The 24,165-nt window shown below is 46.2% G+C and overlaps 1 protein-coding gene across 1 annotated transcript in view; it reads left to right on the top strand.

Annotated features, from left to right (window-relative positions):
• Window positions 1-1,097: 1,097 nt before the first annotated feature.
• The window catches only part of LOC120905468, a 39,726-nt gene continuing 16,658 nt past the window's right edge, over window positions 1,098-24,165 (top strand). The window contains exons 1-4 of the mRNA XM_040316258.1: window positions 1,098-1,113; window positions 5,726-5,998; window positions 6,400-6,582; window positions 23,736-24,162. The gene's annotated coding sequence lies outside the window, so the exon portion shown is untranslated. The remainder of the gene's footprint in view (window positions 1,114-5,725; window positions 5,999-6,399; window positions 6,583-23,735; window positions 24,163-24,165) is intronic.

Raw genomic sequence — 24,165 nt, 5'->3', positions numbered from 1 at the left:
CTGACAGATGACATGCCGGTACCGGACTGACGGTTTGCCTACGGCACGTAACGTAAACCTCCGGCACAACGGTGTGTACGCTGCGGGATACGCTTGCCTGGAAATGATTGTAATGAGGTATAGAAAATATTGAGAAGAATCCCTTTCAAACATCCCTACGATTTGGAATCTTTGGACTCATTATGCATCAAGTGTTTAGTGTTTAGTATATCCGAAGAGATGTCAAACGTCATCCAGCTGCAGAGCCGTTCAGATGGAGATGGCCTACAGAAATCAATGTCAGAATCTGGGGCTGATCTCCAAAAATCTTCTGATTCTGAACTCTCCAACAAAAAGATACTTGACTGGTCTTTTATTTGACATTTAAACATTCATCTCTCGTTATGTATCTCTCTCTCTCTCTCTATTTGGATTGCGTCCTCTATCGAAGTATGTATTACAGGCAGATACCGAACATTGTGATGTTCCGTGTGTGCTTAGAACAGACACACGCCACCGAGAAGTGAGCGGAATTGGCTCACTGCTGGGGCAGCCCCATGCCGGAGATCGCTCAGCGGCCGCACTCTCGCCCGTTTCTTGGGAAGGTAGCGCCCTTGGGGGAAAGTAGCGACGAGGCACCTTCCTCTCAAGCTCCTTGAGCTCCTGAGCCGGCCCAGTGTCTTCCATCATCTGCTGCGGTGCAAGAAAACGAGCGATAGCAGCTTCATGTATCTATAGGGGCACCGGTGGACCTAGAGGGGTGTACACTTGGAACCGTGTGTCACACACACACACACCCACAAATACATTCACAGACAAAAACATACAGCGTTAACTGTAGGGGATGGAGCGCTTATGGAGCGTTGCGACGCGTGCGCAAACAGACGAACCAACGGACAAAACGGTAGGCAGGAAGTTACTACTCGCGGGGCTACCACTGCGTGCTCTCTCACTCTCTATCTCTCCCCACACATACAAACGCAAACACGGGCACGCGCGCGCGCGCGCGCACATGCCTCCCACACACTCACACATACGCACAAGCGCGGGTCGGTGAAACGTTTTTATAGTTTGTCTTCCAGCTCCAGTCATAGCAAGACTTCCTCGGCGATGAGTTTACATAACCCGCTCTAGGTGCGCCAAACTGCTGCTATTTGCGGGGACGTTTTGTTTGCATTATTTCGGGTCTGGCCTAGTGGGAGGGAGTGTTGGGCCTGTTCCAACTGTTCTCTGTGCGTAATGTGTGCTCTGCTGTGTTCTAGTGCGCTCTAGTGTTCCAGCCCATTGGTCATTGTGTGTTTTCGGTGTTCGGTGCGGCCCGCTGCCTGCTGTTTTGCGGTCCTGTCTGAAACTCTCCCTCCCTCTATTGTTTTCCTACCACACCTCGTGCCCAGGGAAGACCCGCAGGAGGTGGGAAGCAAAAGAGAGAGAGAGAGAGAAAGAAGCTGAGAGAGAGAGACAGTGAGAGAAGCTGACAGAGAGATAGAGAGAGAGAGAGAGCAAGACATGGGGATGGACGAGATGACTCTCTGACCGTGCTGCCTGGAGAGTGTGTCGGAGTAAAAAACACGAGATTTTGCGAGTTGCGAAACCGAGCAACAGCCAAAAGGAAATTGGAAGGGCTAATTCCTGTGCATGTGTGTGTGCGTGTGTATATGGTTTCTAGTGTGAATTGTTTGCACAGTGATACCCCTCTTCACTCTCGCCAGCACCTCCCTGTATAGTACGTAGGTGTTGCAGGTGGAACACACTGTGCTCATTGTTGTCATCCTAATCCTTCAACAATTGTCACCCAACGATCAAGCTCCAGCCGAGACACCCACCTACCGGTCGAACTGGATGACGAATGTGTTTGTGTGTGTGTGTATGTTTCGATGCTGCCCCATTCCATCCCGGTAGCACCGATCAACCCCGCCAAATGGGAAGGCTCCCAAGCCCCTCAAGGATGTGATCTGTGTCCTTTCGCGTGTCCTTTGCAATAAGACGTTTGCGGAGAAAGGGGCGAGAAGCGGGTTGGGGGGGGGTGGATGATGGTGAAAAGGAAAAAATAGATGCAGAGAGATTCACGCGAGAGAGAGAGAGAGAGAGAAAGAGAGAGAGAGAGAGAGAGAGAGAGAGAGAAAGAGCGAGAGATATGAGAATGTGGAAAGATACGGATTGCTTTTTTGTTGTTGTTGGTGCGATGTTATGTCTTTCCATCCCACTTTCCTCCCCCTATTTGGTGGAGTGTACCGTTCGTGCCCTTTTCTCAATCAAGGCAAATGGGCTAGCAGTGACCATAAAATCGTAGTAATGGACTAACAGACACACATACGTAGCTTTTTTTGTCGTTGTTTACGGGCCAGGAACCCAGATTTGTACTCTCGGCAAACGGCCAAATCTCAAAGCACACAAGGCCATACTCTGCACATTGGCGCTGCCGCTACCCTGCTAGAATCTCCGGGACTGGCGGGTTGTGTCTCCGGTCCTTTCCTATACTACCGAGAAAGAAAACAAAAAACCCAAGCAGGATCCAGGCACTACATCCCAGCCAGGAACATCGGGGTTTCTCCACTTTTGTCGTTGTGGATCTGGAATTTTATGATCCAGTAGGCTCACGCAGTTGTACTCTGGAATTGTAGGAACCATCCTGGTTCAAGGCACGATTTTTGGGCAGCGTTGGCAGGCTTTTTGCTTTTTCTCTTTTGGGTGTCACATCACTCTCCCAGAAGCAGGCGATGCACGGTCTTCTGGTTGCTCCAAAACAGGCTGGAACGCAATCTGAGCGTCCGTATCAGGCGTAAGAGGATGAGATTGAGCAGCTGGATAAAAAAAAAACGGTCTCTGGGACACTGGTTTTCCAAGATTTGTGTGTCTTTCTGCTGCTGTTGTTGTTGTTGTTACAGCGCAAAGAGTATAGTGTGAGCAGAAATCACGGCTGTTGAAGGTGCTTGTAAAAAAACGTCCCCAAGAATTGGGAACCATTGGAGAAGGGCACTGGAGAAGATCCCCTGTGCACGTCACTGCTCATGTGTGCCTCTGTGTGTTCTTCGAAGAAAAGTGAATCCTAGTTGATTCCGTAGTTTTCTCAATTTTTTCTCATCTTCTTTGTTCTCTCTCTCTCTCTCTCTCTCTGTCTCTTTCGCTCTCTTTCTCTCGATCTCTCGTTCTATCTTCCTGTTTGCACTGTAACGGCCTTGCGGTGCTTCGACTCGGAAGTAGGTACGCCGAAGCTCCGCTAATCTATTGCGCTGCTCCTGCTTGTCGGGAGCTTCCATTCTTCGTCCTGTTTTTTTTTTTCAACAACTCGCTGCGTGCGTATCTGTGGGAGGGTGTATGGGGGAATGGTATGGGATGTACTTGAGCAGAGAGCGAATGTGTGTGTGTGTGTGTGTGTGTGCGTGTGTGGGGTTTTGTCAAGGAGGATGTCAAGGAGGCATATCAACATCTGCCGATGGTCGGTATGTTGGAGCGTAACGGAGAGGCGCACGCCAAGAGCAGGATAGAGCGATACACAGAAGGCCTAACGGAGACAACGCAAGACGAAAAAAGGGCCAAGGCAGAAAGATAGAAAGAGAGTAAGAGAGCTAGAGCGAGAGAGTTACCTCAACAGCCCAATCTTCCGTCAAACTCAAAAGAAAATGTTAAGGGGGAGAACAAAATCCAAGTCCAAGTAAAACTGTAAAATTGTAACTGAAGCAATGGAAGCCTCACGCGAATGGTCCACAACAAACAGGCCCTATTATTAGCCCGTGTCTCTGCCCCTGTCTCTATGTGTTTGTGCATATCTGTGTGTGTGTGTGAGGTAGGGAAACGCTGCAGCACTTTGATAAAGGTGGAGCGCAGCAGAATCGAAGCGAAACCGAAAACTCCATATCTCTGTGTGTGCAGTGACGTACAGTGGGTTAAGGGTGCAACAAGGGGGGGAGCAAGAACTTGCCAGCATCTAAGGTTTGGAAGAATTCAGTGCCAAATGTTAGATAAGCGGTGGACGGTCCAAGGAGCGGCAAAACAAAAACCCGCTAGAGCATAGGCAGCGCCGGGGATTGGTAACGTCATTTCGAAAGTTATTTGTGTGCGTGTGTGTGTGTGTGCGGGGGATGCATAAGATAGTTAATGCAGTAGCTGCATCATTAAATCAGGATGTCATGGTCGTAATGACTCCGCTTAGATCCAATCCAGAACGTCCATAATGTCTTCCAATAGGGACGGCTTAAAGGGGTTCTGGAGCACAAGAAAGAGAGTTCAAGAATCAAGAATTGCTGAAGGTAAGAGCGAAAGCCAACTAGCCAGCAGTTCTGGGAGCTGTTTTATCGATACAGCAGCGACCCACCTCACCCAGCCCACGGGTGCTTATCTGTTGTACCGAACCCTCCTGCGTGAGGTCTCACATTTTGTGCCATGCAGAAGAACTGAGCGGGGGTGTAGTTTCTGGAGTTCTTGGGAGTCGTGCGTATAAAGTTTCTCGCACACAAAGTCGCTTTTAAGAACATTTTAGCTGTGGGAGTTACAACACAAACTTGATACGCGCGTGTGTGTGTGTGTGTGTGTGTGTAGCTCCTTTCACTCCCCTCGTCTTTCCGGACTTTCAGACACCAATTCTGGCCCATCTCCGGGACTGTGCGATCGGTTTGCGGCGGCTGTTTGTTGCCCCGCGATGTTTGCCCTTTTGCTGTTTACGTAACGTGTCGCTTTCGCAATAAAGCAGACGCTCGATCATGGTGCTCAGGGGCGTGCGGTGAGGCACCCACGGGTAAGTGGGAAAGTTTTATTTCTTTGCCTACTCCTCCCTCCCGTCCCCAATAATGCTCCAAAGTGTGGAGTCTGGTTGTTTGTTTACGATGCTGTATTGCGAACTCCTCCCGAAGTGGCGTTCTCCGCACTCGAGCGCTGGACTACATCTGAAGAAGGGTGAGCTGGATCTTCTGTTCACTGCAGTGGTCGTTGCATACTGTTTTCAGTAGATCAGACGCGGCAAATTGAGGGATCTACTTGAAGTCGCTCAAGTGCTCAGTCCTCCCCTCGGGGTATGCAGTAAAGAACCCGTCAACAAGATCAACATTCGCAGTGGAGTAGGTTTTGATGTCCAATTTCCAATGCGTGTTTTGTTTGTTTGTTGCTGCTATTTTTGTGCATCGGCTGCGTTTGCTGCGATGATTGGAAGCGGGAAACCAAATCCTTTCCTCTCAGCCCACATCGGTTGCAATCGCTTCGCAGCAATGCTCAATGGGCAAACAATAAAACCGTCGCAGCAGGCAATAGACAGTGGCAGCATTCGAGATCCTTAGCGAGCGTCCAGCGCATTAGCAAACACAGTGTCCATTAGTTTTTCCCCCATCTCATCTTATCGGTGCCTCATCTCACCCCGGCAGTGGTGTGCATCTGTTTGGAGTGTTGCATCTTCTCCTCGCCACCGCCAGCTCATCCGGCTGCAGTTGGGGAACCTATCGTTTGGCGTTTTGTGGGGGCATTGATGCGCGCCATTCGCCATGGTCGCTGGTGTTGGATGAAGGTTTTGCTGTTTTTTTTAAAGTGTTTAACCAACATATAAAAGCGCATTCCCCCGATGATTAAGCGTGACACGAAGCCCGTCGACTCGTCGTGCATCCCGATGCCTCTTCCGTCCTAGCTGGAGCGAAGGGGGTTCGATTGTTGTTGTTGTATTTTTGTTTGATACCCTCGAGCCGAGACGCTCTCTCGCTCTCTGGAAATGACCTACACCACACTGAAACTCGCTGTGTACCGCCTCGGTACATCAAATCCCCAGGACTGAAAGGCGCGAGAGCGTAACTGCGAGTCTGCGAGCAACGACACCGGACGACGACGGCGGCGGCGGCGGCGGCAAGAACCAACTATCAACCGACGCTTCGCCTTCATAAAGGACGGTCACGCTAGCGACAGGCGTTATTCCAGTGCAGTGTCTCGTGCAGTGCGTTTAGCAGTGGTGCAAGTGCAGCCGCTGGTGCGTTTGCTACCTGTTCATTGTGTCGGTTGGTTTGGTGGACTCGATGCCGTGTGGAACTGATGTCGGGCAGCAGCGGTAACTCTGAGGGTTTTTTTTTTATTGAGTATTGCCCTTAACTACACTACTGCTCCGGGACGTAGGATCCTGGATCGAGGAGTGATCTGTGTGATCTGTCTTCAATCAACCCCTAGGCAACGGTTTGTTTGAACGATTCAGCCAACAATCAAACACTACCACGCAACACACATCTGAGCATCGTCAAACAAACCGTGCGCTCCACAATACACCCGGGGCGGCGTTGTTTTTGACTGTAGTTTTTAGTAGACCTTTAAGATAAGATGCGTGCTAGCGCAAGCCCTCTGCTATGCGCTCTGCCTACGCTGGGCTGGGTTTTGTCCATAGGTTCGTTCGCGTACTGTTGTGCATTCTTCTGAAGCATCTCCTCTCGGCAATTTCTCGCCAACGATCGTTAACAGGGCTACCGTACCAGCGCTAAACGGCCACTAGTCAGTGACGACAGCCCAGAGCTCAAGCACGAGTCAAGATCAGACCAACCGAACCACTGAATTGTGAATTGATAGTGTTCAAGCACCCAAGATTGTGACGGTGGATGGAGTAGAGAGGACGGGCGGCGACATGCAACACGCTTGATTCAGTCGGTAAGTAGTGATACGTGTATGTAGTATGTACCCTTAGTTAGTATCTAGTAACCTAGTATCTAGTATCTTAGTATGTAGTAATCATCAGGCAATATACCGTTTAGGTGTATTGCCTACATTCGATGTGGTTTTTGAAAGAATCTCTGAAGTTGTTAATCTTGTTAATCAGGTGCGAGAGTATAGCTGATAGTTATACAATAAGTACTGAAACACCAATTCCAATATCCAAATTCCAAACTTCAGATTATGTGAAGTATTACCAATGATTGTCCTTGTGGTAAAGTCTTTCAAAGTGTTGAGTTTTCTTGGAGAGAGGCGTCCATTTCCATGACAGCAGCCTGTTGCATTCAACTTAGAAGAAGGAGTGTACCTCGTTACTGTTAGGCTGTTCAAGCCTCAAGTGTAGACCAAACTTCGGAGGTCTTCTGTGGTTGGAATTTTAAACCAATTCCAATCGAGAATCCATTCTATCGCGTCCTCTGATGAAAGATCACAACTCACAAGTCTTTGGATGTATCTTCTGCGGGTGGCTTGAGCTACCCAAGATCACATGCGTAGTGTTTCAAGATCAGATATTTTCAAGGCAAGTTTCCCGCCTTTATACGCTCTCGTCTAATTCTTCTTATCTCACGCAACAATCGTAGACGATTTAGGTTGAGTTGAGGCTAAGGTTGATGAAAATTAGATTATCAGACCTTATCTGCTCAATGTTGCCAGTTGGTGACTTCAACCCAAAGTTTCATAGTACGAAAACTATTTGAATCCTCAAAAAAAAAAAATTGTTTCGTGCAGATAGCTCATGCATGACATGCATCCAGCAGAGTAGCTCATTCAATCTAATATTTTAGTACCTTCGTTTGATCATAAAAAAGTGCCGTCGGGCATTATCTACTGATGTGAAGAATCTTATGATGTGCCTTGTGGAGTAGCTGATGTCTAGTCTTTTTTATAGTCTTTTTTCCGATGTGTGTATAAATGCAATACAAAAATATGTACTGTTTTACAGCTTTTCGCCTTGCCGTGCCCCTTTATTGCGGGGTTTACAGGTTTTGTTCGCTTTTTGATTGGGAAATTTGCAATTATATGAAATAATAATGCTAGTTTGGCGGTGATGTGCGCGCTTGATGGAACTGCTGGTTCCAGTGGTAATTAATTAATAAAAACCAAAGCCCCTTGACAATGGTGCCCATTCAAGGAAATGTAACGTGGGCACACGTTACACGTGGTTTATTTTCTCTCTCCCCCTTTCTCTATTTCTGCCATTCTACATGAGCTACATGTATATCCTCCAAATGCATTTCCCCGGAAGGACTGGAATAGAATTGATTGATTGAATAAAAGGTACAAAACGTTGCCGTTTGTAGCGCTGTTTGGTTTGTTGTTCTTCTCTGGCGCCGATGCCACCTAGGCACGGCGGGAAGGAATATGTTTCATTAACTATATTGCTGCTGCCGCTGCTGCTGTCAGTTGCTGTTGATGCCAGCTGCATCCCGTTCTGCAGCCTTATTGTGCATTTTAGGAAATTCATCGCATTGATTTGCGACCGCCGAACACGCGGCTGGGAATATATTAATTGCTTTGCATTTTGCGGCAAGTGCGCTGCTGCGGTCGGGTAACGCTGGTAACGCTTCGAGTCTTTGTTGCGCCCGCACGTGTTCTTGTTGAGTTTGATTTAAAGGTAAAAGAATGCATTTGCAAAATGTAACGATAAAATTTGGCGCCTAAAATGGCAATGTTAGGTTTTTGCATTTGGCTGACATTTGTTTGAAATATGTTATTACTTTGCAGCATTGTTTTCCGTTCCCGTTAGGTGGTTCGGTCCAATATTATAGTATTTGAAAAAAAAAGCTTGTATAAACTTGACAGAGTACATTCATTTTTTTTGCTGGAATGATAGGCAAGGATGTTCGATTTGGTTTTTAACTGCAATTGTTTTAAATCAATTTCAATTAAATGTTTATTTCCATCACCTTCTCGTAAATCCGGTTCGAAGGACTAAATCTGGATTTTTTTAAAAAAATTGTTCAAGTTTTTTGTGAACAATAATTTTGTGGTCCGTGTAGTTTACGGCATGTTGTGCTTGTAATTCAAGTGTCACAATATGTTGATCAGCCTCTACCAAGCCACTGCACATCATTTGGAAGGAAAGCATTCATTAAGGGCTTACCCTGAAATATCTTTCACTACGGTGCGGTTGTTATTAGTCAATGAATTTGACAAAAGTAAGCATTTTAGTCATCGCTGGAAATTGTTGCTGCTCGTTAGTGGGTTGAAACATGTTTGCAAAATGAATCAATTTAAATAAAACCTTTAAAACCCGAATGGCCATTAGCGGGAAATGTAATATTGAATGTCATTCGAGGGAGGACATGCGTGTGTGTGGGGTTTTTTTTTCTTGTTAACAGCAGCAACAGCGGCACGCGAATGATATGTCCTCCCACTCTTACTAGTCCCCTTATTCTCCAAAGCCCCAGAACGGTACTGATGAACTGTGTAAATGCGCAAAACGTTACACTTTTTTGTAGCTTCCCTGGTTGCATTCTGCAATGGCTAGCGGCGAAAGATATATCTTTCATCAATTGTATTGCTGCATCTGCAGCAGCAGCGGATAATGCTAGTAGGAAGTCTATCGTATGTTGGGGAAAAAAAACAACAAAATAACCCCGAATGATCGAATTGCAAATTTGCGGCAGAGCGTCATTTCGAAATATTAATAATTTCACCAAGTTTCGGTGAAAACAGTCCAGCATTTTTTTTGCTGCGGCTATTTTATAATGGTCCGGTAACTAAAGGATTATGTTCGGGTGGTTGTGAGTGTCTTTTTTTTTTATTTGAGCTGAAGTTATTTTTTTTTAAGAATTAAAGAATGGTGTTATTCGATACTTTAGCATTTATTAATGCGTTCCAGCACAATACCTGCCAGTTCAGCAGCAAAAACCACCTGTTGATGCACCGTTGAGGTGGGTTTCAATAAAATATGAGATAACGCATTCAAAAAAAAAACACATGGCGCAGAATGAAAACATGAAATAAAATTCATAACGTAACATAACAATTCTCTCGGAAGCACAATTCCAGCTAAGCAGGCCGGCTAGCCTACATGCAGGCGCTGGAATAGCATAGCCTTTTGGTTATTGCGAGCTTATCTGCCTCGTCAAACGCGGATGCACAGCACAAAGGCCAGCACCCTCGTTGTCCTGCATCATTACAGTTCGCCGCTTGTTTGTTTACGGTGAAACTTTGCGTCCGCCTGGTTTGCCGCTCGCAGGCTGTGCATGCGTTAATTATGATACGCGCATTGCATACATGCAGGCGCAGGCAGGAGCCGTCAGCCCCTGTCAATTACTCCGTTAATGTACAGCATCGACTCGAAACTGCCGTGTTCGATACGGGCGGCGGTGTCGAAGGCGCATGTAAAATGCGCTTCGCAAAACCAGGGTTCGCGAAAGAATACCGATCGAACACACAGCGTGCAGCGTGAGTAGCAAATCGTGGTGCACTTAATGAGGTCTTAGTTAGCAAATGCTAATTAACGGAGAGTTTTATCCAGGCCGGGGAGACACCGCACAATTGTTCCGCACTGTACAACAGCAAAGTTTAGCCTTTTTTTTTCTGCGCGCCCACAAACTTGTTTAACAAACTGGCCGATACATCATTAGCGCGGTGAATGTGAACGAGCCACGAGTTTCTAAAAAAAAAAAAAAAAAAAAAAAAATACAACAGAACTTGCCTTTTCGCAACTCCATGCGGTCGGGGTGGACTAATTCAGCGGTGTGTGAATGTCAAGCCCCCTTCCCTGATGCCGACCGGCAACTTTGCACTCTGCATTTGCTGCCGAGAGCTTTCGCGGGCGCTCGAGCGCTTGCAGTTTGGACGTATTGGAAAGCCTTTTTTCCCACAGTGTTTGCCAGTGGGCGTCTCAAACTGTCAGTGATGCTCAAATCATCAGTTTTGTTTTTTTTGTTGCTGCCATTTGTTGCCATTTTTTTCCCCGGATTGCCCGTTTCGATGAGCGATAAGTTTGATTTGATCGGTCGGTTCTAGGGAAAAAGAGCGAATGCCAATGCGAACTAATGGATGGCGTAACGTATGCAAAACAGGCCCGGCCACCCTGGGCGGCGGATATAAATAGGTCGCCTGCATGCATCTCTGTGCTAGCCGTCCGCCCACCGGCGGACTGGGGGACAATTAGTTTTCCCCAGCGCGAATGATCGGGCTGCCTGCGCCGGCCAAATGCACTCAGCCAAAATGCCAAAAAAAAAAAAAAACAAATGAAAACCTACTAAGGGTATTAAAAGCGGGCACTCCCACACAGCTCCGAGCGATTTCGGTTTCGGCTTCGGCGCCACAAGCAACGAGCTTTGCAATCCAATTTACCACCAACTTGATGACTGACTGGCGGCGATACTCTCCCCACCTTTTTTATAAAAAAAATTGCGCCCGAATCCGTTCAATCCGCACCATTCGGTCCCGATCTTCCCGATCAATGTCACTCAATTAGTGCAATGGATTTTATGATGCAAATCGTGTTTCGGCGCGTCAGGGGGGGCTTGCAAGCCCAGTGCGCAGCAAATGGCGGATGGGAATTACCCAAATGCCGCGTGATTGAGTGGTTGATAATTGATTTTTCGGTGAAAAATTCGTTCGAATTTGTTGACGCTCGGGCTCTCTGCCCGGACATTGATGTCCAGATTTTGCATGGTTGGGACCAGACCGCTTGGAGTGCAGGGGGCTGCCAAAGGGGAGACCTGCACTATTGTTACCGCTTTGGGATCTCCCCATCACGACACACTGTGTAGCAGTTGGAAAGGAAACGGCAGCCAGAATAAAACAATCTGTGGCAAACAAATTCTGTGGACGTGGCTCTGTGCCGCTAATGGGTTCGCAAGAACATCGGAAACCACTTGTTGGAATGCAAACACAGCAAACCACGCCACGGGGCGAATGCAGCCTGAGCAAACTCTTGGTGCTGCCGGCGTCGCTCTAACCTGGCTGTAGAGGGCCACGGCCACGAGTCTCGAGCGCAAAACTGCAAAACGCAACAACCTCGAACAAGCGGGAAGCGAACGGGTTGGCGTGTGTGTGTGTACCGAAGGCTCACCAGGACCGGACGCGGCGGTTTAATGGTGTCCCGGCACGCACGCACAACCGGCCAGAACGTGGCCGGGGGGGGGGGGGGGAGGGGGGGAGGGAGCAAAAAGAAGTGAGAGAAGAAGAACAAGAGAAAGAGAAAAAAATAGTCCACCCCATGACACGAATGCGCCATTGTTGAGTGTCTGTTTTGTGATTTTTTTCCGGCATCCCGGGGTGGTGGGGCGGGGTTGGGTGTGGTGAATCAATATTAAATCAGTGTCCGATTCGAGCGCGGACCGTGATGCACTCGATGCAAGATATCTTAATGGTTCCCCATTGGTGGGTGGTGGAGAGCTGCGCGTGGGGATCTAAATGCCCGGCCGTGCCCAGGGGGGGGGGGGGGGGGGAAGGATGGCAGCCGGCATCGTTGCCCGGCAGGAAAGGACGAGCGCGGCAAGGTTCACATCCCGGAGATGGCGATGGCCGTTGGCCGGAAATTGCTTTACATGCGACATTTCTGCATCAGCGACTTCAGGCACAAACAGGCGGGCGGGCGCGCGTTTGTGGGGGGCTGTTCCCTGCATTAATTGTTTTATCTCCCCCCCCCGTCCTTTCACCCTCCGAGCACTTTGCAAGGTGGGTACCGGTGCGCAAAGTCTTAGGCTTAATGGGATGCACGATCGGTGGGGGGAGGGGGGATGCGAACTGCAGCTGCTGCTATTAGAACGATACGTGTTGGCTGTTGCCGTTCTACTGTCGGCCCCCGCAGGATATAAGCGTGATGGAAAGGTAGGGGGAGAGCTGATGCTACTACACCAAGATTGCTTTGTCCGTGTTGTGTGTGTGTGTGTGTGTGTGTGTGTGTGTGTGTGTGTGTGTTGGCGTGTGTGGAGAATGGAGAAAGGGTTTCCACAGGCAGGAAGTGTGGTTGTGAAATCCGGCAAAAAATGGCATCATGCACCATTTGCCAGCCACTTTGCAGAAAGGAAGGAACCTTCTTCCCTATCTCCTTCCTTTCCCCGGACTGTGTCAGGGGATGGAGGAGGAGAAGGGAGGGAGGGGGGGGGCAATTAGGGCGGGTTGGCACCGGTCCGAGCTATTCCGAGACGCTCTGGGCCTTGTGCTTTCAGGCATGTAACCCGAGAGCACTGGTTTTGAAGAACCCGTTTGCCCGTTTGCTAGAACGGTTGCGAAGAGCTTGGTTCAGAATAGTTCGGAGGCTCTAAGGAACAGCTACGAAATCGCTCCGTGGGACAGGTTGTGCTCGCGTTGTCTACGGAGTGCTCACAGTCAAGTCTGGTATTGTTTGCTGTACCAGTATGCGCCGAGGGTAAAAACTACAGAACTGAAGAACTGTAGGCTTGAAGAAGTGAAAAACTGAGGAACTGGGAAATTATGAAAAAATGATCCGAAGAATTGAAGAACTGAAAAATTGAAGAATCTATGAATGATTTAGTCAAGGAACTCATGACATGAAGAACTGAACAGCGGAAAACATTGAGGCAGCAATACATATTTAGCTACACAACCTGAAGTACTGAAGAGCTGAAAAAAGCAATGACCAGAAGCATTAAAGACTAAAAAATTGAAGAACTGTAGGCTTGGAGAAATGAAAAACTGAAGAACTGGAAAACGAATGAAATAATGATCTGAAGAATTGAAGAACTGCAAAAAATGAAGAATCTATGAATGATTTAGTCAAGGAACTCAGGACATGAAGAACTTAACAACTGAAAACATTGAGGCAACAGTACATATTTAGCTACACAACCTGAAGTACTGAAGAGCTGAAAAAGCAATGACCAGAAGCATTAAAGACTAAAAAACTGAGGAAATTGTAAATTCTTGAGTTAAAACAGAAGATTTCGGGGTGGTTCCGTCGCTTTAGTCGTAACACGAACAATATGGACCGTCCGTCCGTAGTAAGGACTCACTGAGACTATTTTATGCATAATAAATTTTGAAAGTATGTACATGCATGCATGACCGCGTAGGTCGTACCGCCAATAAGAATAATATTTAAGATGTGAAAGACTTCAACACCGAAAAAAACACTATGAGTTCTTCAGCTTATACATGTATACTATGTAAAGTAATCGCAAAATTGAAAAAAAAGCGATGGCCTATACCATTGAAAAGCTAAAATCCTAAAATCCTCAAACAATCCAGCTGAAAAGAAACTTTGAATTCTTGATTTGGATGAACTAAACGCATGACACTTAGTAAAGTATTGGAAAAGCATAAAACAGCTAAGAAACTATGAATACTTTTAGTCAAGTTACAACAACAAAAAGCTGATAAAAAAATACTGAATAGCCGATGTACTATGAATTGAATAGGATTGAAGAAGTAATTAATTGAATAACTGATATTCTTAACTACTGCTCTAGAATGAAGTTTAGGAGCTGATCAATAAGAAAATGAAGAATTCACAACCAAACCATTGATAAAGCAAATAGATCTGAACAACAAAAGTTTCAACCTTCTAGACTGATAATAACTGGATCATATTAAAACTATCTAGTGCTAGGAACAGTTGAAGGAACAAGTTGATGAGTTGGATGCGCTCTGAGATACTCTGATGTCTGACCAATTGCTGGATGATCCTGACGTTGCATTGGACATTGGAATTGTTAAAAGTTTGTGCAGTTGCTTCCAACAGCTAACAACCTCCAATAAAATACAATATGAATAAGTTAAATCCAATGTCCCCAGCCGGCGAGACCTGTTTCCATGTCCTATAGCAGGCTGAGCATGCATCGAACTTCCTTACCCAGAACCGGGATGTTATTTTCCGCTGAACAATGGCAAACTGATGCAAACAAGCCACCTGAGTTGTGCACTAGATTAGCTCTTTCCGCCCGTCTAAGCTCGAGCAGCCTGCGATAGGCGAGGCGTATTTGTTGTTTGCGTCCAGCATCGCGTTCCACCCCCAGTTTCGTGCCAGAAATGCGCAGAAATTCTCCAGATCCAGAACGGGCGATGGCAATGCATTTTATTTTCCACAAGACTGCTCACCTAGCAGCCTGCCTGCGAAAGCACGAATCAAGGTAGAGGTGACTGTTTGGGCTTCCTTTTGCGCGGACAGCGCATCCCAACGACTGTTCAATTATCGACGATCAAAATCAACTTGTTTACCTGGTTCGAGTTTTCGCTGGAAAACATGCCCCCGAGCGGCGCTGGTCCTCCATTCCAGTTTTCCCGTATCGGGCAGCCCCGTTCCAGGCACTGGGCACGAAGCGTAATTCTACGCTGAGTTTTCGCGAAGATGCCGCCGCCGCCACTGTTTCGTGATACGCTGGTTGCACTGGAGATAACAATTGTACACCCAGCCCGGTATGCATCGAGGCGAAGGAGACCCTTAGAGGGTCCAAAAGCTCTTTAAACATATAAACAACAGCAACCGACTCGGTGTATACGCCCGCGCGGCGTGAGACGATGAAAAATGGCGCGCAGCAAACCCGTAAGCAATGGCCGATTATTCATAGATTTTGCATACGGTTCCACTTGGTTGACCTTTTTTTTTCTTGCTCTCGACACCGCCTCCTTTCTCACCTTCCAAGAGGGTCGTCCCTCTGGGCCTCGGTCGGTTTCCTGCTCCGGATCGGTTGGAAACCCCTTCTGTTTTCCACCAATCCGCTGATGTGCTCCCGCGATGGAGTGGGACGCCTCAAACCTTTTGTGAGTATATATATGTGTGTGTGTGTGTGTGGGTAGGTGTTGTTCGTCGTTACCGGAGTTTGTGGAAGCTCGTTAGTGAAAACTCCACGATGCATCATCGTTATCGATTCAGTATCGGTTGCGTCCCCGGCCCTGGGCGGCGTTTGCTGCATTTCGTTGGGCGACCCGGGCTGAGCCGTGTTTGAGATCCACCTGTTCGCCCGTCCCGAAGGCTGGCTTTGTTTGTTTTTTCTTCCCGGGCACTCGCCAATGTTTATTGTTCATAATTTTATCCCACTCGCAGCTGACTGACCTTCGGGCGGTTGCAGCACTGCAGTGCAGCGCAGATATTGGGCAGCTGCCGGGTTTGTTGCGAACGGCTTGGAGGCGAGGGGCTCGTATCGACTTGTTGCTGGTGACATTTCAAGATGAGCGGCGGCTTATCGTTTGCCTGCGCTTGGCCATACTCCAGCCGTCGCCGCTCGCTGAAGATGCTGCCGATGCCCACCGACGGGACGGCTGTACGGTACGCAATACGAAGGTGCCTGCGGTTTGCAGCACCATCTTGTCCGATTGTTTATCGATTGCATTAGCAAACGCCAGTGATTGGCCAATCACGAGGCGTACCTGTCACTTATTTTTAACAAATTCATCCGATTCCGGAACTGCTGCAGCGAACGACGAGCGCTGACGCCAACACGGAAGGGCTACAAACAATACTAGTCTTAAACGATGACAAATCACTGTAGAATGAGCATCTGTTTCACATAGAAAGCTACATCGGAAACATTTTCCTCTAGTAGGAAGAGAGCCTTTGACGTGTAATGTGTGTTAAACAATTAATACAATTAGCTAGTGTTAGGATTTAACGTGCTACTTCTCGATTCAAATTCCAATATCGTTACTGGGACTAAAATATAGTGCAACACATTGGGAACTTGCGACAACTAGTAGAACTAATTCAACGAAATGTTTGGTCAACCATCAATAAATTGTGTGATGAGTACCAAAACAAACCAAAATGGTCAAAGCAAATGTCAAAAATCGTTGGGAAACCCTGTAGCAGCAGATGCGCGCCCAGCAAATGATGCTCATTACCCAATTTCCCGGCCAATTCTCACAGCCTATACAAAAGCACAGCACCTTTCATTCGGATGTGAAACGTTAACGCATGGTATTGCATACATGCAGGCGGTTAAACGTGGTAAACTTTGCTTTTGTCGCTCTTTGTGACTGTATTTGAAGCAAATTGGTGCGAAAAAAAAAAACCGTCAAAACCTATTGCACGCTTTGTGCTAGCAAAATAGTTTTAGATTTTCTTTCAAATCAAATATCAATTATGATGCATAATGCCAGGTGAAGGACAGTACACAGAGGTACGCTTTCCAATGAACGATCGATCACGGATAGTGGTGGGTTTCATGAATCTTTCGTTGAAATCGACTCTTCAAAAATTCATTAATATCTAAAGATTCATGAATCTCCAAGGATTACAAATCTTCAAATTAAATTAATATCCAAATATTAATGAATTTCCAAAGAATCATGAATATCGAAATATTAATGAATCTCCAAGTGTGGTACATTACTTCATATGGTATCACTTAAACGGGGTATTTTGTTATAACTGTTTCTTTTAAATTCTCACTTTATTTTTCGGTTTTTGATAGGACAGAGTTTCCCCTTGTAAAGTCTAACTTGATCTCACAGGATTATATGGACATGTTCAGCGAGATATAGATTTGTTCAGGCATATAATAGACTCTTTCAGCGAGATATAGAATTGTTCGGAAGTAGGCGTTGACATGGTCAGCGATTCTGTAGAGCTGTCATTTGTTTTGTTTACATCCTGTGCCGCAACGGTTAATTTTTCATTCTTAAATGTCCGAAAAGTAGCTAATAATCATTCCCCAAGCTGTTTAATGCATGAATTAGTTAAAACAAACACATTTTTACGAAAATCGTTTGTTTACCTTCTGATGAGAATGATCCAAACTGCAGTCCCAGGGGTACGAAAGTAACAGCTCTACAGTACAACCGAACATGTCAACGCCTACTTCCGAACAATTCTATATCTCGCTGAAAGAGTCTATTATACATGAACATGTCTATATAATCCTCGAAACCCCTGTATTCTATCATAAATCCTATCCCGCTATTTAAACTAAAATTTTCTTATCTACTCCTAGCTTAATTTATTTACTTCATATGTATCCTTATTTTCTTCTTATGCCTAATTTCCTATACTACCTATCTTATCCTTATCTTTGCGTATTAGCTATCCTATTCTTACCTATACTAACAACTTCTACCAATCACAACTATTCCTATAATTGATAGCTTACCATAATTCCTGCTATATTAGTTTACCATAATTATGTTGTGATTACGCCTATGTGTAGGCGCCACACAAGGATTAACGAACCTAAAAGATTCATAAATTCATTAAAAGTCTTATTCATGAATTCATGATTTAGGGAATTCATGAATCCTTTTTTTTTTTATTCAGGAGTAACGGTCCAAAAAGGCCGTATTGCTGATTCATGAATCCTTTTGTAATACAAAATATTGTATTTGCACGATCCCATCAAACAGCATGCCCGTCGTGAGCTCAAGCGTGGCATCTGCCCCGTAGCAAAACAAACTATCCGGCTGCGTGGTACTTGCCACGAAATCCCGAAAGCCTGCATAGATAAGCGTGATTAGGTAGATTGATACGCCAAGAAGATGAGCATAATGAGCAGCACAAGCTCTATGAATCTTTGGAGATGCATGGATTCCTTGAGATTCCTAGATGATGAGATTCCTAGAGATGATGTCCTAGAGATTCGCGAATCTTTCAAGATTCAAGAGTCTTTCGAGATTTAAGAATTTTTGGAGATTGAATTGAATAATTGGAGATTTATGATGATGTATGATGGTAGGTCCGGTGGTACAGTCGTCAACTCGTGCGACGTAACAACATGCCCGCCATAGGTTCAAGTCCCGAATAGACCGTGCCCCCATACGTAGGACTTGACTATCCCTGCTATGGTAACAATAAGTCACTGAAAGCCAAGCTCACTTTCACTAGCGGGTACAGGCAGGCCTTGACCGACAGCGGTTGTTGTGCCAAAGAAGAAAAAAATGAATCTTTGCAACCGAGATTCAGATTCATTGAATCATTTCACAGATTCATTCAGATTCATGAATCTAAACCAGATTTACCCAACACTAATCACGGATGTTAGTTCATTCTGCTCAATGATTCATCGATGATTCAACTGCTGCGACTACTTCAACCAAGACCGGGCAAGGAATTACCGTTGCAGTATGCGCTTCAAGTCGCTCGTTCGCCATTAAACGTAGCATACGCTTGGGCTGTCGTTTTTATTGACACACAAGTGACACATCTCCTCGGATGTTTAGCTGCATTATTTGGATAGTTCATCGCAAAAATACCCTGTCTTGCACAGAATAAGACGATTAAACTGGAAAAAAGGTCCAGAAAGAAAGTAGCTCCATTTATTAAATCCGAAATAACCGTTTTGGCTCCGCTGGCGCTGCAATCATTGCATCGCACTCGAAAGGTTTAAAACGAAACGAAACAAAACAATCTTCCAGACATTGCCGTCCGACGCGGAACGGAACGGACCTACGGCCCAGGTCGCCTGGGTCCCGTTTTTCCATCGAACTCCCCGTGCTTGCAAAAAAGGTTCAATTTCGTGCAGCATAATTCGTGCAGCTCGTTAGGATCGGGAAAGGATAGCGGCTGTTTACACTGGGCACAACAACGTTGCCGCTACAAACACGGGATAGGGGATACGCCAACAGCGAACGGCAGTAGGAAAAAGCAGTCCGAGCTGCTTGCCTCGCCCATTACGCCGGGTACCCTTTTACCGCGTATGCCCCATGCCCCCAGGGATAGTGATTTATTATCGCTGCTTTGAACGATTAAACGTACGTTTACGCCTGCCCCGTTCGTGTCACGGGGATGTCTTTTTGTGTGTGTATGTGTGTGTGTGTGTAACTTGCCCCCATTACACAGTGGAGAGGGAAGGAAACAAAATCACATGCAATCCATGCCCGGTGGGTAATGGAAACATGCATATTTTACTACAAACCAGTTTTTGTTCGTACAACCACTGCCCTGTGTGTGTGTGTGTGTGTGTGTTCCCGGGCCGATGGACGATGAATAACTTCCTGTGAAATGTGACACAGGACTGCGGGGAGCGGGGATGAGCGCGAGGAAGGAGTGGGAACGATGAAAACGCTGTGGTCAGGCAGTTTCTGAAGGCGGTGTTGACTTGCACCGATTTTGCTTGGGTTTGCTTGAAGCTCTTTTCTTACATTTTTCTTATTAAGCTTAAACTTATTTTTACAGGGTTTTTCAGGAGTGCTCATAGCTGTGGGACATTTTATTGGCTCTTTCTGACGTGAAATGAACTTAATGTAATGGGAATTGGACTCTATAGCACACTTGTAGTACAAATCCAATAGGAATTTTGAAGGAGCCTGCCCAAAGAGGTTACCATAAAGTCCAATTTCCATCATTTGAAGTTCATAGTTTACTTGTCAGAAGAAAGAGTCAAGGAAGTGTCCCACAACTATGAGAACCCCTGGAAAACCCTGTAATGCGTTTTATCCTTAGCTTGTTGCGCACAAGTTGGCTAAAAATGTGTAAATATTTAAATCAAATAACATCGGTAAGCAATCTTTAGTAGTATTCGTTTTTAAGCGACAAAAAACCTATTAAACTGGTTACTACCACCGCAAGGAGGTTGAATTTACGTTACGCTACGTTCTGCGTTTAATATGCGTTACACGTTGCGTTACCTATATGCGTTATGCGTTAAAACAAGGCGTTATTTGTCTGAAAATTTGCATTACGGATCAAAATTATCCCGCACAATCATTGACTCAGTGTATTGAAACAGCTTTCCAATCCTTCTTCTTAGTAAAGACGTTGCTGTTGGTTTAAACGGTATGGCCACATGTGAGCAATTTTACTCCAGGAACGAGCATCATTTACAGCGCCAACCACAGCGTTACTTAAACACATTTAATGCATTGCCCTTAATTGCAAGGTCCCGGCACAATTGAATAGAGTGCAATATTTATGCCACCTATTAAACTTTACGCCGGCGTACGTACGGCACCGATTACCGCGTGGTGCGCTGGCATCGGCGCATCACATTATCTGCTGTTGTTTTTTTTTTTTGCGCGGGACGCAGCCGGTTGCATCGAAGACCAGCTTGCGAGAGCGGCGAAACTGCATCAAACTTGCAGCTATAATTTTAATGACATAATAGCACACCGAACCGCAGAACCGGCCCGGCACGATGTCTGTCCGGCTGCGAGGGATGATGCGGAACGCTAAACCCCGGGGTTCTAAAATGTTTATAACATTTTGCTGGCAGCAGCGCGATGGAGACGCCAAGTACTTTTGAGCAAGTGAGCAAGAGGCTCAGATGATAGTGTCTATTGTATGCAACGCTGTTGCGCACACACACACACACTCACACACACACACACACACACACAAAGAGTTGCTAGCTGGGTTTGGGTAGCGAGGTGCTGGTTAGACGATGTCCAGTATTTTCGACCATAATGTGCTGAAGACTGACGATTGATTGATTTTGATTGATGAAAACTGCCAACAAAAGTGAAGCCGCTCTGGTTAAATTAAGCTCTGGGTATGGTTTCCGTAACGGTTGCCTATGCCAGGCTCGCCATGTAATGCAATGTGATTAGAGTAGGTTCCGATCTAGCGATACAAAAAAAATGGTGCTGCTAAATTTTGGACAATATTTCTATGAGAGCCTGGTCATGTTCAATTCGAATCGCTTCGAACGGTTTTGAGCCGATGCCTTTGTCCTCGAGCGCTACGATGTGAGGATGGTGTCAAATGCTTCAAGTACAACAGTGCACAAACTCTTTGGGATCCGGTTCGAAGGACCAATGTTCACTAGCTCAAATAAATGATGTTGCTGAGACGGCTTGTGGGCTTAGACTAAACTTTATTTTATAATTATTCTTACATTATCCCATTTCATCCTAATCCTATCACTAACACTAGTATGTAAATGCTTAGGCCACGCTCTAGGAGTCAACAGTCACTCTCAGCCTCAAACTCTCCACCCAAAAGTAGGCTCGAAATTAGTAACGAAATGTTGAACCAACCGTTCCTGAGTGTTCCTAAGACAGGTCCTGAGTGTTTATTTTATTAGAGATATCTTATAGGTGTACGGCAGTAAGGGTTGCATTCACATTAAGGTTCTTTCCCTTCTGGGACACTGTTTTATGGGACGACTGATTAACGCTGCCGGTCAACAAACAGTCCTCGGACAATGATCAATGTCCAGGATAGAAGATGCACATGGTACGCATGCTGTACACTTACGGCATCATATGAGTACATAAGCACAAATATATCTCCATGGCAAATGGCACCGACCGTAGAACAAAACAAACACAACAGCAAAAAATGACCACATTCGATCTGTGTCGGTGCAACTTATGCGCGGCTCCGCTCGCGCAAACACCTGCCCAATCGCCCATCGGTATGTGTGCTAAGTATAGATTTTAATCTTTCGAGAACCCATCGCTCAGCGCACATCGTCCGCACCGGTTTCGAACGCTCTCGCTCAACGATTTTTACCGTCCCATGCTCGCCTGGTTCCGGATTTATGTCCGCAAACCCTTTTTGTGCGATAAATATTTTGCTCCAATAATCGAAGCAAGCAGCGGGAGAGCACATTAACATTAGGAATGAGCAAACCCACCCCAGGGGGTTTTGTTATTGCGTAACAAGATTGCGGTGCATTGGCAAGGGCAGATGCATCGGCGCACACCCAGTCACACAATGCGGGAAGCGAGTTATGCCACTGCTGCTTGCCCCGAGAAATAATTGTTTACATTTTCAACACCCGCTTGCTCGGAGCTGAACTCAGGCAGTAAAAGTAAGGTGCAAAACAAAGGGACTAGTGGGGCAGTGCCAATAATGGATCGTCTAAGGCGGATCGGTCTGCCGTGACATACGTGGTGGCGGATCCTATTGGAGCAATCAAAAAAGGAGTGCTTTATGACGGGAATAACTCCATCTGCATCAGATTTCACCACACCGGAGCATCCAGCCGGAGTTAAGGAGGTCGGACGAAGGAGGAGATGTTCGTCATCAACGCCACATAGGAAGTGCAGGGCCGCGCGGAATGACGCACAGAACGGGTGGCGCTGAAATTTATTTACTTTACCCGCCGATGACAGTTGGACGCACATCTTTGCCGTGGTGGCTATCAGCGCGCTTCAAATCAGAGGGCAATAAGAGCGCGAGTGACCTAACCCCCGGGGATCGTGTGTGATGGAAGACGGGGTGCTGACAGATTAGTTTTCTTTTCAAGGTTGCCCGGTATGGTTCGTTCCGCGGCCGTGCTGTTGCGTGTCTCTCTTGGAACTTGGATCATCATCATCGCTTTTATGATCTTCCGGACCAGTTTGGGGTCGGTAAGCAGAAACATTTGGAACAGTTTAACGGTCGTACAGTAACAAGCGCATTACTTTTGTTACATCCTCGCCACTTGGATGACTATCTGTCATTAAAAAACTGCTGTCGGGAATGGTTCATTGAGGAGCATGGTAGCGAAATCCGTCACTGGATTGGAGTATTGGTTTATAATCAATACTAGGACCGGTATGGATATATGATCAGTGCCAGGACCAGTATGGGTTCAAGATTAGTTCTAGGACCGGTATAGTCTCAGAATCAGTTCCAAGACAAGTTTATGTTCAGGATTATTTACAGGACCTCTATGAGTTCATGATTAGTTCCTGGAGCTGTGAACAGATTCAGAATATATTCCTCGACCGTTTTGAATCAAGTAATAGTTCCAATACTGGTATAAGATTCGTATGGATTCAGGATCAGTTTCATGATCGGTATTGTTTCAGACATGGATTCGGGATGAGTTCGAGAACCTATATAGATTCGGGATCAGTTTTCTTAGTTTTCGATTTGTAGAAATAATATGGATTTACGATCATTTGCACGATCGACATGGACATGGGATCAGTTCCAGGAACGGTATGAGTTTGGAATTAGTTTTTGGATCGATATATAAGGTTTAAGAATAGTACTACTCAATTCATATTAGTCCAGTACTAATTCATATTAGAGGATCATTTTCAAAATCGGTATAGGTTCAGGATCAGCTCAAGGGGCGGTGTGGGAGAGAGCCGTTTCTGTTGGCTCGTCATCTCGGAGTTAAAGTATACGTTGAAATTGCATAGCCGTGTAACCGAACCGAATTGACTAGCAAGCTACATACTTATTCGACCAACCAAATGTTTCGGTCAGAAGATGTTTCGGCCAGAAGATGGTCTAACACGCTAATGTGTATATTTAATCTTCTCCTTGTTTTTTTTTTTTTTTTTACACGTTCCAGATACATGAGGGGGTGACATCGAGATGGGCCAGGGGCTCGAACCGTCAACTGCAGATCTCTTTCTGTTCTCCCGGTCGCAGCCCCCCCAGCTTCCGTCTCGTACCGATTTCTTCGAGCGATCGAAGAAGCAAGCGCATACTAGGGACAACAGTATAGGCAGCAGCGGCAGCAGCGAGCGAGGAAGCGGCAACGACAACGGAACGAGCAGCGACGACGTACGGTTTGCGCTGACCAGCAGCAGCACAGACACACCAGCAGCTGCCCATCACGCACGGTGGCAACGGTGGCCCGCACTATCACAACACCACCATCACCACCACTACTACTACTATTACTACCACTACTACAGCTACTTGCCGCAGTACATCGGTGCGATTGGCGCACGCGGTGGATGCCGCACGTTTGACGTACTCTTCAAACCTTCATGGTA

The sequence above is a fragment of the Anopheles arabiensis genome, chromosome X, assembly GCF_016920715.1.
Source record: "Anopheles arabiensis isolate DONGOLA chromosome X, AaraD3, whole genome shotgun sequence".
NCBI classification, from domain to species: domain Eukaryota; kingdom Metazoa; phylum Arthropoda; class Insecta; order Diptera; family Culicidae; genus Anopheles; species Anopheles arabiensis.
This window is presented reverse-complemented; position numbering and strand designations above follow the sequence as displayed.